The sequence below is a fragment of the Amblyomma maculatum genome, chromosome 1 (assembly GCF_055883805.1).
Source record: "Amblyomma maculatum isolate TAMU_Amacu chromosome 1, ASM5588380v1, whole genome shotgun sequence".
Lineage (NCBI taxonomy): Eukaryota > Metazoa > Arthropoda > Arachnida > Ixodida > Ixodidae > Amblyomma > Amblyomma maculatum.
The window spans coordinates 115,886,580-115,901,266 of NC_139344.1; positions in this window are offsets into that span (position 1 = coordinate 115,886,580).

The following is a 14,687-nucleotide window of genomic DNA, read 5'->3' on the forward strand; positions in this document are numbered from 1 at the left end:
GAGAAGGCAATAGATGAGAACTGACAAAAGGGGGAAAGAATAAGGTAGCAGAGGAGTCGCATTAAGCACTCGCCATGTAGAGCTTCGACTGAGCTCGGGTTGATATTTAACTGAGCGAAAAGTGCTTGCACCGAAAACAGCCAACAATTCCCACATCGGCGTTGTCTTCCTGAAACGCCACTCATTGTTGATAGCTGGCAAAGATTGTTCATCAGTACGTTAAAATGGCTGCGTTTGTCAAACATTCCACGTTGAACAATTAAAGGTTAATAACTGCTGGTCAGTCTTAGTTCTAAGACAACCTTTACGTCTGTGGCTCGTACATTTCATTAAGTAAAACAGCAAAAGGTTAGTTTAGTTTCCTGTGGTGACAGGTCAGCAGTGGGATACAGGACGCCGCGGGCCAATGCCCATTGCTATCAACTGCCATTTTTTAGATGCATCCTACATTGTATAAAAGCACTTCGCGGACACGCCTTGGATTGAACCTGGCGTATGGCCGCCATATTTAATCTGCCTCTTACAATCTTGAGTTCTGCACAAAATAATCCCTGAATTCTATTTCTGCTTCTTGCCAGATCGACCTTGCGTCTTCATAGCTGAGTCTGTTTTGCCGTCTGAGAATAAACAGCAGGAGATGGAGGGAGGGGGGAATCTTAGTTGTGCTCGCCTGACAAAACTGGCCTGTATAACGCAAACTGAATGACACGTGGCGCTATTTTTTTTAACAGTAGTTAATTTACTTACTGGTTAATTTTAAGGCGTCTGCACAGTATTCAACCAGAATTAGTAGCGTTTAGGGCAAGCAAAATTTAGGCAGCCTAAAGCGGCACAAAGAGGAAATGCAGCCGAGACAGGCTTATGTCCGAAAAATAAAACCTACTCAATATGACGGAAGGCTTTTGCTTCGAGATGACTGCGCCGCCCTGTTTTCTGCGAGTCTGGACTCTCCACTCATATGAGTCTAGCATAGATTCAGCCTCATACAGCTCTCGCATCAGCCAGCAAACAGACTGCAGTGGCAAATCCTGCGACCGCGAAAGAAGCGCAAAGCGATATACTGCACAAATAGTGTCTGCGCCTCCAGCGCTCATTGAGCCCGCGTAAAGCCTACTTGCTCGTATTATGGAGTGGCGTAATTTCGGCGATAAGCAGAAATTACGCCACACGCTCTATTGCAAGCTTACGCAGACGCCGGCCGTCGGAAAAAAGCGTGCACTTAAGCGCGTTCAGACTGTCGCACATGTGCAATAGCGCGTGCACGCGGTCGCCCTCAGGACGCGAGGTGATTCTGGCCCATTACGAGAGGACGTGGATTCGGCTGAGTTGCCGAGCACGCGCCGCCAAAGCTCGGGAGAAGAAAGCCGGAACGCGATGCCGGGGTAATTGTGAAGACAAATCATATGCCCAGCAGGCACGTGACCGTGATAGATATCGGCGAGTATTTATAGCGGACGTAAGAAAAAAGAAAATGTCAAGAGGCGGGGCGGGGGGGAAACGCGCGTGGTCTCGCTGTTTACCTTCTGCTGTCTGCGTAGTGGTTTAGCCTGCCCGGCGGGTGTTCTCTTGATATAGTGATTTTATGCAACAAAACTGACAGCATGTAACTCAGCATCGTAATCACCCTCCCGCTCTCTTCTTCGGGCTTTCTTCTAGGTTTGGTTTGGTTTGGGGTTTTTTTACGTCCCAAAGCCACTCAGGCTGTGATAGACGCCGTAGTGGAGAACTTCGGAAATTTAGACTACCTGGTGTTCTTTAACGTGCGCTGACGTCGCACAGCACACGGGCGCCTTGCTTTTCGCCTCCGTCGAAAAGCGGCCGCCGAGACCAGGATTCGATCCCGCATCCTTGGGAACAGCAGCGGAGCGCCGTAACCACTGCGCTACCCCAGCCGGGCGGGCTTTCTTTTACTCAGTGCGCATCGGGCATCGGTGGCAGTGGACATCGATTAAGTATATTCATAAAACCAACCATGATGGTACATATCGGTGTTGTCAAAAATATAAAAGAATGAAAAAACCTGGATGCCGCCTGCCGATTCTATCCCATGTTCATAAGACACTTTATCTGCTCTCGACGCTAATTGAGGTTTTCAGCAAGCGGATACGTACTAATGTAGAATAAAAACATGAAAAAAAAAGGAAAATTGCAGAGGTTTAACGGGGCTAATCTTAGTAGATCATGCGAAAGCGCCATAGTTCGGCGCAGTTTATTTTGCTAGGTGGTAGATTATATTCTTTGCCGGCAGAGATGGAGATGCGCTATACATACAGTAATAACAAGGCCTGGGGCCGATTGTGGCACCGATCATCAGCTTCTTGTTGCCAAATTTAAGCTTCGATTAAGGAAAATGCAGAAAACTAGAAGGCCTTTCAGGTACGATCTGAATCAAATTCCATCAGAATATGCTGTGGAAGTGAGGAATCGATTTCAAGAATTAGATCTAGAAGACAGAGAGCCTGAAGAGATGTGGACTGATGTTCGTGATATAATACAAGAAGTTGCTACTAAGGTAGTTCCAAAGCAAAAGAAATGCAAGAAAGCAAACTGGTTATCTGAAGAGGCTTTGCAAACAGCGGAGGAAAGGAGGATGGCAAAAGTTATGGGGGAAAGGAAAAAATACAAAGTGCTCAATGCGGATTTTCAGAAAATAGCAAGGAGAGATAAGAATGCCTTCCTGAACATACAGTGCCAAGCAGTTGAGGACAACAGCCAATTGAGGAACACAAGAGCTCTGTATAAGACAATCAAAGATATCAAAGGAAGCTTCTGTGCTAATCTGGGCGTGATAAAGCACAAACGAGGCAGGAATCTCTCTGAAGCCTCAGAGATAAAGAGGTGGCAGGAATACACAGAAGAACTGTACAAGAAGGACCCGGATGTGCAAACCCAACATACGACGGTTGTGATTACTGATCTCGAGCCGGGCATCCTGAAAAGTGAAGCTGAATGGGCCTTAGCCAGCCTTGCTAAGAACAAAGCTAGCGGAATTGATGGCATTCCAGCTGAGTTGCTTCAAAACCTCAACCATGACGATGTTAACGTTCTGTATACATTATGTCAGTAAATTTGGACAACCCTGCAGTGGCCACAGGATTGGAGGAGGTCAGTTTACATCCCCATTCCAAAGAAAGGCAGTGCCAAAGGTTGTTCCAACTACCGCACGAACGCGTTTATTTCGCATGCTAGCAAGGTGATGTTGAAATTTCTCCAAGGTAGGCTGCAGCAGTATGTGGATCGGGAGCTTCCGGACGTGTAAGCTGGGTTTCGCAAGGGCAGGGGAACTAGAGACCAGATTGCCAACCTTCGCTGGATCATGGAAAAAGCAAGAGAGTTACAGAAACCCATCTACTTCTGCTTTATTGATTATGCGAAAGCGTTTGACTGCTTAGATCACAGCAGATTGTGGCAAGCTCTCCAAGAGATGGGAGTTCCAATTCACCTCATCTGTCTCCTCAGGAACCTTTATGAAGGGCAAGAGGCCACAGTCAGAACTGGGCATGGTCTTACTGATTGGTTTCCGATTGAGAAAGGAGTCAGGCAAGGCTGCATACTGTCGCCCTGCCTATTTAACCTATATGCAGAGTACATCATGAGGAAGGCCGGTCTGGACGAGTCTTCAGCTGGAGTGAAGATTGCTGGGAAACGTATCAACAACCTTAGATATGCGGATGATACCACTTTAATGGCAGAAAGTGAAGTGGAACTCAAGAGACTTCTAATGCGCGCACAAGAAGAGAGTGAGAAGTTTAGACTTAAACTGAACATTAAAAAGACAAAGATCATGGTGTCTTGCCATATCAAGTCCTGGAGCATCAAGGGACAAGAAGTGGAAGCTGTGACTGATTTTCTCTTCTTGGGCTCCAAGATTACCCCGGAAGGAGACTGCAGCCATGAAATTAGGAGACGCCTGCTTCTGGGAAAAAGAGCCATGGCTAGCCTTGACCGCCTAGTAAAGAGCAGAGACATTACACTGCCAACCAAGATCCGTATAACTTGTGCTATGGTCTTTCCAGTTGTCATGTATGGATGCGAGAGTTGGACTGTGAAGAAAGCTGACCGCCGAAAAATTGACGCGTTTGAATTGTGGTGCTGGCGAAGACTCTTGAGAGTTCCTTGGACTGCCAGAAGATCAAATCAGTCGATATTGTCGACCTAAACCCTGACTGCTCATTGGAGGGTCAAATTCTAAAGCTAAAGTTGAGCTACTTTGGTCATCTGATGAGAAGAGAGGAGTCGCTGGAGAAAGATTTGATGTTGGGAAAGGTTGAGGATCACCGGAGAAGGGGTAGGCAATGAACGCGATGGTTAGATGGCATCCTCGAGGCGCTGCAGATGAAGTTGTGTGATGTTAGGAAGATAGTGAGAGACCGGAAAGCGTGGCGTGATATGGTCACGAAGAGTCGGACACGACTGAACGACTCAACTGAACTGAGACATAGGTAATATTATCGCTGTCATCTCGCCCGCTTTGTTCACGCCACTTCGAGCGGCGTATCTCAGCCTCCGACAACTGCCGCGAAGGACCATTTCGAAGCTGACTGAATTCGACCGCTTGATAATGCGATATTATATTGTTAACCCACGTCACACATCCGCCACTGCTGACTGCACAAACACGTTTCACGTAAGAAAACACAACGGCGAGTAATTTTAACACGAGTGACGTCACAGAAACCACCGGTCAATTACTTCCCGGTCATCTCACCTGCCAGAGGCATGCCCATGAGATCTCCTAACAAAAATGGGTTTTAAAACTCTATTGTCACCCTACTGACCACCTTTTGAATCTACTGCATTTCGATAGATATTCAACACCAGTTGAGTATGAACAGCACCAACAAAATTTTCGTTGTGTTCTACCCAACCTAATTTCTCTCGCCTTTTTCCTATATGCATTTTGTTGTCATTTTTCAACGTTCACGAAGAAATTAGCGTATACTGTTCGTGCTGACCCATGTTTTTAAGTGGTTTTAGGCGACAATGTTAAGAACATGTAGTGATTTTGTTATGCTGCTTTGGTCTCACTTGTAATTAACGATTGACCAGATTCTGCAACGTAATATGAGAGTAGCATGCAATTTCGGGCCCATTCATGTTTTATAAAAGTGCACGGGCAGTTTTTAACATTAACTGTGCACACTTAACTCATGCTTCTCAACAAAGCAGCGAAAATATGGCCCTGAAAACTTCATGATGACAAAGGCTCCACTCACTATAAATGCCAACACACTGCTGAATGCTAATCAAACCTCGTAATACATCTTCTGTATGTCACACGAGGTAATTAATTGTAATGCTAGGACATATGTATTTCATATTATCATAAAACAAGTTCAGTGAGTTATCATACTAACGAGCATGACCTTAGATTTAATCCACTATGTAGGGAAGGGCAGAGCGTCATTAAACCAGTTGCAAAGTTCACTACATTCCTCAGTGTCTGACATTCTGCAGAAGCCTAGGTGTTTTTTTCCCGTAGCTTACTGCCGCAAAGTGAGGTGCAGTCTGCATTGGAATCATCCACCCCTCTGTGTGTCTTTCGAAAGTTCGCTTTTTGTCCTTTTCTTCAAGTGGCCACCAAGCTAAAATTAAGACGATTTAAGTATTGGGGCGTTCTAATAATCACTGTTTGATCACACGGAGACTAGAGTGTACAAGAATAAGGAAAACATTCACTGTATAAAAAAAAAAAAAAAAGGATTACCCGCGTTTTCTTTCGGCGACTCTTTTTACTTTCTTTTCTTTCTTTAAACGGTGACCGTTCTTCACGGGTTGTTCGGCACAGTGTTTTACTCTTTCAATACGGTACTTGTGCTGAGGCGGTCACATGATTGAGATCACAATACGCCTCTGTCACACATTGTGGATTATCTGAATCTGTGCAGCTCCACCATTTTGCAGTACATTTTTGTGTCCACTTATTTCAGTGCCTATAGTTGTATTTTGCTTGACGTTTTCTGAGCAGTAAGGTTCGTGACCTGCTTTGCCATTTATTTTGACAATTCAAACTTTGGCGGCAGCATATATTGTTTGTCAGGGAGAAATGAACAGCAGAGTATAATGCTGCCGAGTTGTGGAGGCAGCGGCGATGCCATTTAAGCAGTGAAAGATAGTGCCAACTCATTTTAGACAAGAAATGCAATTTCTTGACCTATAGCGTGCTTGGTGCAGCGCACAGATGGTTTTGCTTTATTTTTCGGTTTGTGTATAGCACACTTTAATTATAATTTCAATTGTTTATTTCAGTATACAGATGCGAGGAGTTCCCGGACCAATCAGCCTTTTATACAAAGAATGGCCTGGCGTCATATACCTTGCGCATGAATTGACATAAAGCGAATAAACAACCCAGCTTATGTTATGGGCTCACCAGCAATGCAATCCTTGTTTATTTTCTCATTAATGCGCATTTTAATTATCTCTTCCCTTTCCACTGCGGAACAACAGAAAATTATGCATGATCAACGGTTAGTCAGGAGCAGACACGAGGTGGTTTGCATTAATGCAAAAAGTAGTACAGCACACATCCTTGCTGCGATCAGTCAACACATTCTATGTCCTGATCGACCAATCAACAATCTAGCCAGGTCAAAGTAGGTTAATAAGGGAGTAAGTATAATGGGGCCTAAAGAAACAAGATCTTTTTTTGTTGTTCTTTTAAGCCTCACTATATTTATCATTAAACAGCACTGATCTGACAGGGTTGTTGATTGGTCCAGTAGAATATAGAATGTGGTGACTTATCGCAGCTAGTAGATGTACGGTACGATGTTTGCATTAATGCAAACCACCTCGTGTTTGTGCCTGGAAAACTGATGGTCGTACACTATTTTCTATTGTTCAGAAGTAGAAAGATAACATAAAATAAAATGCGTCACTCACAGTGTTTCCGAAGAAGTTGAGCCTGAAATCAACAGAATTTCAGTGCTTTTACAAGGCAAAACAAAGCGTAAGACGATGCGACACGGCAAAAGGGCTCAGAGCGGTACAAAATATATTGCATCCCGCGTGGCCGCAACTCACGCAAGAAACCCAGCTCAGGAGGCGCCGTTTCCGTCTTCATCCTGGTAAGGCCTCGTTCCACAGTCCGTATACATCAGGATGATGGAAATACAGCGCTGTGAAGACAAGGACCAAACATAGAGTGGACTAGCACGTGCGCTAGCTAACTTTCAACTCAGTTTTATTCAATGCATTACAGGCTTTTATACACTGTAGGAGCAAAGGCACAACATGATACTAGCATGCTATCGCCACGCACGTTATATCGCACAACTTAACATGTTTCTATTTTTCTAAGGACTCTATCTCTTTCGTCGAGAGTGCTGTCCACTCTATGTTTTGTCATTGCCTTCATAGCGCTGTATTTCCATGATGATGAGCCAGCTCGCCTGAACATCCACCCTGAACATCAGGATGCTCCGCATCGCTCGCCGACAACCAATGAGGTGACCATGCCCCAGAAGGGCTCCCGTCGGACTCTTCCCCAGTTCTTCCATTGCGCTCCCTTATCTAGACTATAGTTGACGCGCCAAGCGCAAGCACATACCCCGTTTTTCTTATATATCCCGTGAAGTTATGTTTCTGCGCTAAAAATTTAATTTGGAGATTAGGGAAGGAAATGTGTGAGTAGAGCCTCTACTCATGAACTTCAGCGGCTGCCGCTGCTGCCCTACTCGTGTACGAGGACAATATGAGCCGCGAGTCCAGAGCTGGACAGAGCCACCCGTTAATAGTTCGTACTGGGTTTTGAGTCATCAGGAGCACCGTTTGGGCAGGTCCACAATATATGTGGGACAGGCCTGCCTTCTCCCGCCTATCTGTGTGCAGTGTCGCAAGGAGCAGCCGTATTAGGTTTAAAAGGGCGGGTGATTCGTATGTTGCTATTAATGGGCATCGCCATCTAACCTCCTCTACTTTGGAGAGCCCCATGGCTGGATGCGAATATTTCCTGCGAGAAAGTCTGTGGGGAGATGGGGATGGAAGAGCCGAGTTCCGGGGCAGGAGAGCTCGACCAGCGCCACGGGCTCCCACATTCCCTTCCACGCCTTGATGTACCGTTGTCCAGACGACGCATTTATCCGTCGGCGAGGCCATGATTTTACAGTATTCAAGCGACTGTTGTCCAATTCGTCCTTTCATGTAAATGCGGTAGGCATTCGTAAAATTCACGATTATATAGATGCAGGTGACACGCGTGGCGGCCACAGCAATGGCTATTATAGCCATTTCTATATTATCTTCGTACAAACATGAACGTGTCGTTCGTGGTGGGTTGCAGCCGCCACCGAGCACCCGGCCTCTGACGTCTGACTTTGTTGCACCTACGTAGAACACCACACGATCTTGCCCGTATTTGTCTCGGATGGGTCATTCCATGCAAAACGTTCCGAGCCCCGAAAGCGGCCCATCGCCCATTCTCTTGAAAGAAAAAAAAAAAAAAAAGGGGGGGGGGGGGTATTTCTAGATTTGTGAATACTGTATTGGTAAAGTAATTTGGCGAATATATATATATATATATATATATATATATATATATATATATATATATATATATATATACATATATATATATATATATATATATATATATATATATATATATATATATATATATATATATTTACCTAGGTGACTTTCGAAGTTTTCGCGAACACGCAAAAGCTGCTTGCAGTTAAATATTTTTAAATCAGGTGTGAAAGTCGATACAATAACAAGTTCTATTTTACGTTATCACATACGTATTGCTATTTAATGTAACTTCATAACTGTCCCCATATAAGGCTATTCTGCGCTTCCTTGGTTCAATAAAGAAGCAAAGCATTGTGCGTTTTCAGTATTTTTTATCATGAACTTCGTTGATATTTCAGTCACAATAAATTTTACATAGTTCACCTGTTGGTAGAATTGATACAAAAAATAATTTAACTTTCTTAAGAAGTACTTTTTTCGAAAAATCAGTTCCAAAGTTGGCAAAAGCGATGCTTTTGTTTAATTGAGAGCTAAATTGAGCATAAAGGCCCTCGAGATAAAAACACGTAACATAGCTCATTAAGGATCCAAACTTCTCAGCTTATAATCCAGAACTTTTTGCTCGAGTAAATTTTGTACGACGTGAGAAAAACATTTTTGAAGTTCACAATCAATGTCACTGCTCGGCACTGCTGAACTGCGCTTTCACTGCCTAATACCTACGTGACACAGCTCAATTTCGGAGCGCCTATACACTCTCGATTCAATTTATATGTGGGTGAATGATATTTTATAAGCGAAAATGGCAGTAAAATTACCATCTACGCTACTGCCGTATGAGCTTTTTTTTATTTTATTTTTTTAGACTGTAATAGCCTTTTAATATATACAGTTGTGCGAAGGAAGCAAAACGAGAACGATTTCAGGTCTTCGTCTAGAGGGGAGAATTATCAGACACGAGAGACATTCTGCATGGCGCAGATTCATTGTTTCGTGCATAAAAGAGCTGATCTTGTTGCGGGTCATGCAAGAGTCTGATTCTCGCCACTAAGTACCAACCCTAGCACATTCTTTTCAAAACGAATAATACTCACGTCATGCTCCGTCAATGCGAAGCGTCAGCATTATTCTGTCACGCAAATCCGCACTGGCCAGCTTGAAGCAGTTCTCGCAAGTCATTACTCGACAGACAGGAAGGGAAGCAGAAGGCGTCGTTGGCAGCGCTTAAAATCATCTTCAACGGGGAGGGCTCCCAAGCAAAGTCGCAAAAAGCAAACGTATGGAGTATAAGAGACAGAAACGGGTACTCTGAAAATTGATGGTGAGAAGCAAGTTGCACTACCAAAAGTCCTCCTGCATCGCCTACTTCTCATATGAAAGTAAGAGAAAAGTTTATAGCAATAAATTGGAAGTTCAAACCATGCGCAGTTAAACTTTAACTGCAGAACAGATTTCCGTCCTCTCGACTGAAATCTTACCACGCGGTCTGAAAATTGCATGCTAAATTAAACGAGTCAAAATTCGTTACAGATGCGGATCACCAGAGGATCTGTTTGCTTGGGCAAAAAATAATGTAAACAGGATTACAGTAATCTGGGTGCCTAACGCGGAAATACAAGAAAAAAAGAATAGAACTGTCTTCCAGAATCGCCACGAGAGCTAGGAGAATCCTAGCAAATGGAAATGTGTAGGCGTGCTACTGCAAAATTGCCCGCCAATAGCATTTACTAAAAAGCTCATTAATCTATTCTATTCTTTAGGTGCCTGAGGGCCACAGTTAACGCCTTATTTTGTGGTCCCCTTGCAGCAAAACTTATATGCAGATGTGAATATGACGGACTGTCTGTTTCTAAAGTTTACAGACCAGCACAAGTTCATTCCAACGACGCAGTGGATTGTAAATTTTTGCAACAGACGGTGCCTTTCGGCTCGTAATATTAAGAATTATAGGAAGCCTAATTTTGCCTCACCCTTTTTACGCAGCAGTGCAAGCCCTGCTTGTGTCGTGCCCTTTCGAAAATTACGAGTGGCGCGTCACTGGCGTCCGTAGTCGTACATCGCACCTGTGCGCTTCCTGCATGCATACACATCCAAGTACCTTGAGCTACGTCGGACGCGATGTCATCACGCGAGAAATGTCCCCAGTCTGAGTTAGCTTTTGTATATAGCCCATCAGGCGACACGCATAAAAAGGCACCATGTGCCATTTAACAGTGCCAAATTGCCCAACAACGCGGTGTTGATTAACACCACGCCAGCTGCCTGCGCAACAAGCGTGGGGCGCCTGCATAGCCCACGCAGCCCACAATCATCGAGTGCTCGAATCGCGAGGGTACGCGGGGCATCGGGCGCACCGCGGGTCTCCCGACCAGAGCGAGGACTGTCCACCGCTTCGATAAATTTGATAGCGCGCTTAGGTGCCACAACACAGCGTTTTCCTGGGCCAGTAGGGCGCGCGCGAATGCTAAAGGAAGTTCTTGGGCAGTTGAGAAGACGTCCATGCCACTGAGGGCTCTGCTCGGCGCGTGTGGGTGTCAGTATGATCGTCGAGCGCGGCGCCTGCGTATCGTCGCGTTCGCGAGGCGAAGCGGGCCAGCGCAAAAGGAGCCTCTCGGCAAGGACGCAATTAGCCAAGTGGGTCGATCAAAAAGAGAGGAGCAGGATGAGGCGCGCGCCAGGCGATGACAAATGGCAACGGCTGCGGCAATTACTATATTTAGGGAGGGGGGTGGGCCAGATGCGCGTTGCTCTCAAAACGGTGTCGTCAAACCGCATCACGCATGGCGCAGCCGCACGCTCTTTTCACAATGCACCGCGCCGCGGTCCGTCTGTGCTCGGCCACGGAGAGCCATATAGCAGCGACCGCTACGCTTCCCATTCGCACACTTGTTCGCGACTCCCCCTGTTCCTCCTTCAGTTCAGCGCACCTCCCTTTCCTCTTGGCGCACTTTTTACTAAGTGGTCCCCGTTCACGTCGAATCGCGAGGCCCCGTTCGGGGTGTATCGTTAACATTCTATCTAGTTGGTGGCCGAACTCCGCACGTGTAGTGCTTGTATCCCGGCCGTTTCTACAGCGCGAGACGATTTGTACACGTGGCTTGTTGGCCCCGTGGGGCGTTGAGTCATTCCGCGTGTGTGTGTGTGTGTGTGTGTGTGTGTGTGTGTGTGTGTGTGTGTGTGTGTGTGTGTGTGTGTGTGTGTGTGTGTGTGTGTGTGTGTGTGTGTGTGTGTGTGTGTGTGTGTGTGTGTGTGTGTGTGTGCGTGCGTGCGTGCGTGCGTGCGTGCGTGCGTGCGTGCGTGCGTGCGTGCGTGCGTGCGTGCGTGCGTGTGTGTGTGTGTGTGTGTGTGTGTGTGTGTGTGTGTGTGTGTGTGTGTGTGTGTGTGTGTGTGTGTGTGTGTGTGTGTGTGTGTGTGTGTGTGTGTGTGTGTGTGTGTGTGTGTGTGTGTGTGTGTGTGTGTGTGTGTGTGTGTGTGTGTGTGTGTGTGTGTGTGTGTGTGTGTGTGTGTGTGTGTGTGTGTGTGTGTGTGTGTGTGTGTGTGTGTGCACGCGCTTGTCCTCCTTCTTCCAGGGAATGCTGATGGTGTTCATTCCTTGTTCGCTTCATTTTTGCGACCGCGGCCGGCAATGCGGGTCACGCTTGAGTTTTTTCAATACGACAGCGCCGCTAGCGGATCATATGACGTATTCAAGCCGTCTATCTCTCCGTGCTAGTCACTTTTTACACCAACACACAGGCTGAACAGATGGAAATGCGAACAACAAAGAGGAAGCCATCAATGTTCGTCGGAAGTCCGTGTTGCACAGGTTTCGAACCTGCGGGAAATTGTACGTTGTTGTGACTTTACTATGGTTCTAAAATAGTTATCCGGCAGCGGATCGCCACGCACACGATGGTACGGCAGATTCTGAGGCCAGATACTAATATACCCGAAGAGTATGAAGTCAAATCAAAATTTAATTTGCTAAAGAAGTCGCAAAATATGTTTGCACGAAGTAGAACTCCAACCCCAGAGTAGTGCGTGGGGTTCATATCACAAACGCAGTTGTTAGAAAGATGAGCAGTCAGTATAGAAACGTCTACTATTAATAGACAAGCATTGTATAAAATGTCGACAATGTATACAGGGTGTAAGACATACAACATTGAGATTACTCTTCCATGCAGTAAAGAAGCTGCGCTTTCACCGTATACCTTTTTTTTTTCGTCGCAGAGTGCGAAGGGATCTTTAGTATATACTCCGAAGTCAGAACGGAGTTAGGCTTTTCGGGCTATAATGAGGTGGCATTAAATGGGTTCGTTTGTTTATGCTGTACTTAACTGAATTTCGTTTCATGCAAATATTTTCATGCAACGCACAGTTGAAGACGTATCGACCTGCAAAACACCGCACTTCGGGAATATATCACACCAGAGTCCTTATTAAAGGACTCTGGAGTGTTCAACGGATCTTATCATACTAAGAGGTGTCCTCTAATTCGAGTGTGCGGCAATACACCACGTTATTCGCCCAATTTCCATCTACAGCGTCTACCGCTTTGCGAGAAACGTGTACGAGGTGACATCTGGAGCTGGTAGAGCACAATGTTTGGACATTCTTTCCGCGCCGATTTTCTCGTGAACAAAAAAAAAAAGTACAATTGGTAACCACGTATGCAATATGCTGTATGGCGATGGCTGTGGGAACCTATTCGAAGACCTGCTATTCGGTTGGGATTCGCCGCGATTATAGATGCTGACAGACGCCTTCTTTCAATCGGCGTCGTCCAGGTGATTACGGCAGCGCTAGCCCGCTTTTCATCTCTATACATAGAGACACGCTCGTCCTGCTTCTCGCGCGTGATGCTGCTGTTGCCCACCAGTAGAAAGCTCATCTGCTCCGGCATCAGGCCAAGGTCGCACTCCAAATTCCGAAGACATTTGCTGCATTTGTAATCATGTAACTTCACCCACCGGAATGCGAATACCTGATTAAATTCGTCTTCCGTAATTTCGCGGCAATGGTAGTGTTGATCATCGAACTGCAAGCCAACCGGTGAAAAAAGCACCATTCAGCATATACTACGTGTATGGGACGGAGCATTTCCATATACACCCGTGTATGCGTTACAGGTGGTTTTGAGAATTTGTTTCTTCAGGGACCAAAATGACGGATTATTGAGAACATTCACGCTAATTATTTTATCTAGTGCACTCCTAGGGTTCATTCAAGGTTCATTCACGCATGGCTCGGCAGTACACTGTTGCCAGGTGCGAGTGGTAATCGGGCCATTCAGATTTTCCCTGACACGGGTCTCTCTCATGTCCAACCTACTCGGGCATCATTTTTATTGCGAGGCAACAGAAAAATTGTAAGATGCCGTTACGGAAAGATTAAAAGCAATGGTCCATGCTTCATATGCAAGCAGAAAGTTTGTCCTCCGCTAGCATATAATAATTAAACCCCCATAAAAGAATAATGGGGGACCTTATAGCAAAGGCTACGAGCGAAAGGAGATCTGGCGATATGATGATCACTATAGTGGAATTTAACGACATGAAAAAAATTGCATTCGTAAACAACTCCAGAAATTCGTGGTATATCTGTATAAGTATCCCATTGCCAGTTTGTTTCTAGCTCCAATTGTTCAGAATCTTACACTGGAAGGCCCTATAAAACAATGTTCTGTTAAAGGTATAGCCGTTGTACCTGGTTCCAAAGCCTTAATTTTTAATACATACTCTTCCAATGAAAACGCGGCTACGGGAAAAGGGTATAGTTTGTTCATTACAGGTTTGAGCTGTTGTGAAGAAAGCCAGGTAGAGCACGGGCTCCTGGGCTATTGGGCTGCACCTTTCTACAGGGACGTTTCGCAGAGAACGCTGAAACCTTTAGATTTTGCCTTTCAATTGATAATGGTACATATTCAGCATGACCCGATCCCGCTGTTTGCCCTCCACATCACCTGGAGGAGCGTGGCTGTCAGAAACAGCGGCCGTGCACCAAAGTGCACGGCCGGTGTTTGCATACAAGGCGAACTAGAAATGACGCATAAATATTAAAAAAAAAAAATGTTCCTACGAATTAAAATTAGGTGAATCTTGGAATGTTTCTGAAGTACCGACTGGTATTTTATAGGTTTAACTATACTTGAATGATTAGTCGACATCAACATTTTTAGACATCGTAAGCTGGCAAATTGCGCAGTAAGGAACGTACCCACGATCGCCAGT